Source organism: Aulostomus chinensis, chromosome 21 (genome assembly GCF_037954235.1).
Source record: "Aulostomus chinensis isolate RoL2024-O1b breed Wild chromosome 21, RoL_Achi_v1.0, whole genome shotgun sequence".
NCBI lineage: Eukaryota > Metazoa > Chordata > Actinopteri > Syngnathiformes > Aulostomidae > Aulostomus > Aulostomus chinensis.
The window spans coordinates 9439935-9443712 of record NC_141340.1 but is presented as its reverse complement, the minus strand read 5'-3'; positions in this window follow the sequence as shown (position 1 = coordinate 9443712).

The following is a 3778-nucleotide window of genomic DNA, read 5'->3' as shown; positions in this document are numbered from 1 at the left end:
CACACACACATTCCACATCATGAACACAGTAACTCACCCTGAGGTCCGACCCCACCTGAGCCTGGATCTCTGTCTCAACAGCACAATCACACTGGAATGAGAACCAATAACTGCCTATTACTCTGCAGATCCCTCTCTGACACACACACACACACACACACACACACACACACACACACACACGCCAAGAGAGCTTTACATCAGTAAGAATGTAAAAGAACAATAAAATCTCCGGATATGAAAAGTTCCCCAGGCTATGATGCTGTCTGTCTGTCTGTCTGTCTGTCTGTCTGTCTGTCTGTCTGTCTGTCTGTCTGTCTGTCTGTCTGTCTGCATGCATGTGTGTTTGTTTGCGTGCAAGCGTGTGTGTGTTTGTTTGCCGGCATGCATAAGTGCATGTGTGTGTATGTGTGTTTGTCTGTCTGCATGTGTGTGTGTGTTTGTTTGCGTGCATGCGTGTGTGTTTGTTTGCATGCATGCATACATGTGTGTGTGTGTGCGTGTGTGTCCGTGTGTGTCCGTGGGTGTTTGTCCGTGTGTGTGTGTCTGTGTGTGTGTAGAGGCTTGTTTAACTATATCTTTGGGGGGCCAAATCTGAACTAGATGGCGGGGTCTGACGTGCCTTGTGGGGCTGCAAAATAGCGGGCCTTCCTAGCATAAATGGCTGTTTGAGGGGACGTGGTTCTGGGTTTGGAATACAGTTCTTTCTATTATCATATACATATACATCATATACATACTCATACTTGCTGAAACAGATTTTCTGATCTGTCATCTTCTTATGTTTCAAAAGTATTTGTCATGCTAAGGGTTTGAGTTTGTATTGTTTTTTTCTCCATTTGTTTAATTTGTTTTGCCTGCTTTGTCTGTGTGTGTGTGTGTGTGTGTGTGTGTGTGTGTGTGTGCGCGCGTGTGTGCGTGTGCGCGCGTGTGTGTGCGTGTGTGTGTGAGAGAGAAAGGATAGGTGCCATAAATCTCTTCTGCTGAGAGTTTTGATTGTGTGTCTGGATATGAAGCCTGGGGCACATTTCAACATGTATAGAATCACTACAAGACTGAAGCAGAGTTTGTTTATACGCGCATGATTCCTGGTCCAAATGTCAAGAAACCCTGGACCCCAAACCCCCCCGAGGTGCTCCAGCACCATGTGAACCTCCAACTTTATCCTAATTGCAAATCAGTTCTAAGCAGTTGGAGTATCCTATTTAACCCGGGAACATCTACGAATGATAAAATACATTTCTCATACTTCCTCAAAACTATTTGGTGCACTCCAGAAATGTTCACATGCTTCAAAGTTTTGTTTCTTTATTTTAGTCTTTGCTCTCAATCCACTTTAGGGTCTAGGGAGCCAAACAAATATAAATATAAATCATATATTAAGGTGTTTTTCAGCAGTTACCCATGGTGGTTGTATCTTACCCTGCAGATATTTGTGCTGATTCTTCGGCTGCCAAACCAATACACAGTGAGTCTAATCACTGGTTAAACGTGCTGAAAAAACAATTTGCTTTTAAGATTAGAGGTGCGGATTATGCCAAAAAAATGCACTAACAGTTTGTTTGTCATATGTGTTATCTATAAAAACTGCTTTGGGCCTGGCGATACACTCTTTTTTTAGTCAAAAGTGGAATGCAAGACTTTCATGGAAGTAAAGGCCTGTATTTTCTCCCATTCTGGATTTTACATTCATCATGTGAATGATACAGCAGAGGTCATAAAACACCATGATTCATTCGCCTCTCTATGAAGACATTTTCCCATGAGCCCCCCCCCCCCCCTTTTTTTAAATTTAGGAGTGCAGGAAACGTCAGAAGAAGATGTTGAGAAAAAAAACCCTCTGCTTCGAGTCTCATGTCGGCCAGCTTTGACATGTGCTCTGTAGTTTTTCAGCTCGCACGAGTTTATTTTTAGGCGTGTGTGCTAAGAAAACGCCTGGAAGTAGAAGACCTGCCACTGTGCTTTCGGCTTTGCCTCTCATCGTGCCTTAATTGAGGCTTTAGTCAGATACTGTAATGAAGAATAGAGGTACTGAGACACCTGTTGTTTGGATGTCTTGGTTGTTGAGATTTGAACCATGACTGAGGGTGTTTATGTAGAGAGCATCAGTCTAAAAGAATCCAAAAGCTCCCACGGAAACAAAAAATCACTGTAAAACAGGATAAGAGAGGGGTTACTCTTCCTCTCCTTTACCACACCTATGCTCAGGGCAAAGTGATTAATTTGAGGTTTTTGTCTGAAGGAGGAAGTGACACAGCTGCTAAGGTCAGCAGGATACAGAGAGAGAGGAGAGAGAGCGGGTTGTTGTCATGGCACCCAGCTAAACAATAGAGTGAGGAGGTCACAGAGGAGACATTTGGAGTTGCATGGTTGAGACCCTGGAGGAGAAATCACCTCATACACACGGATGAACAATACACCCTTCAGTAATGAGACCCATTCTCACCTGACAGCCCACGCTCTGGTCCCGTCTACCTCTCAGCCTCTTTGTTGCTGGAACGCACAAATCACGCCACACGCAAACACTCTCCTTTACTTTCATAGCAACATTTATAATCATCTACATGACAATCTGTGCAGGGCTCTATAGTGAGTTTGGGGGTGACAGGGGTTAGCTCTGAAGGGAAGCAGTGCATGCTGGGATTGTGGCCTGCTGAGAGAGTGGCATTCTGGGAGGCGGTGTCCTGCGGGCAGGGCCTCTGGGGGATGCAGTATGGTTAATGGGCCTTTCATGGCCAGCCCACAAAGCCTTTTGTCCAGGACTAATTCATCCTGCCCAGCATGGAGAGATGGAGAGGGTGGGTGGAAGGGGGGAGCACCATGGAGGCGTTTTGGGGTTCCCATTATTTTCTCCTCGCTCTCAGCGACGTAGTGCAGGGTGGCGCTAGTGTGAGGGAGACACATGTAAATAGCCAGTGCAGTAGCAACACCAAAACATTGGCAGAGCTCACTGGCAAACTGCATCACAACACTGGAAACACCCACAAATAATGACAACTGGAATATCCTTGCAGGGGGTTCTGGGATATGGAGTTTAATGTTGAGTCGTTTTGATATATAAAATGGTGAAACACCTGAACAACAGGTGTCATAAAACACCACAGCTTAGGGTGCAATAACGCTTCAGGTACGCATCACGGTGGGAGTTCCGGCATTCTTCCCACCACCAAACCCTCTGATCTCCGACTCCTCCCTTATTAATGAACTGGACAGACCGGCAGCTTTCAAAATGTGCCGATTGAAGTGAAGAGGAGAATTCTGGGGGGTTTGGAACTGTGATCACTGTAGTATGAAAGTGTGTGTGTGTGTGTGTGTGTGTGTGTGTGTGTGTGTGTGTGTGTGTGTGTGTGTGTGTGCGCGCGCGCGCTTAGTCCAGATCAGGCCCATCCCGCCCATAACAACACCAGACAGCCCAAAACTGCACAGCTGCACTGGAGAGCCTACAGGCCTCAATGGACGGGGGTCAATACAAACTCTGTGGGGACCAACGCATACCAAATCAGGAGGAAGGCAGCGGGAGGAGGGGGAGGGGGCGCACTTCTCTCCCTCGGGACACCGTACTGTTGTGGAAATAATTTTCTTACAATTTTTTCATATTATTACAAACACCTGTGCGTATGTTAGATGTTGTGGAGCAGGTTCTAGTTTTACGCACAGCCGCTGGAAAGTGCTCAGCATTTGGGGAGGGATCTTGCAGTGTGGACAAACAGCGGTGCAGTACCCAGCTTGGGATTTTGGGAGCCAGTCCCTATTGTTCAGATCCCTCCTCCTTCTTGGG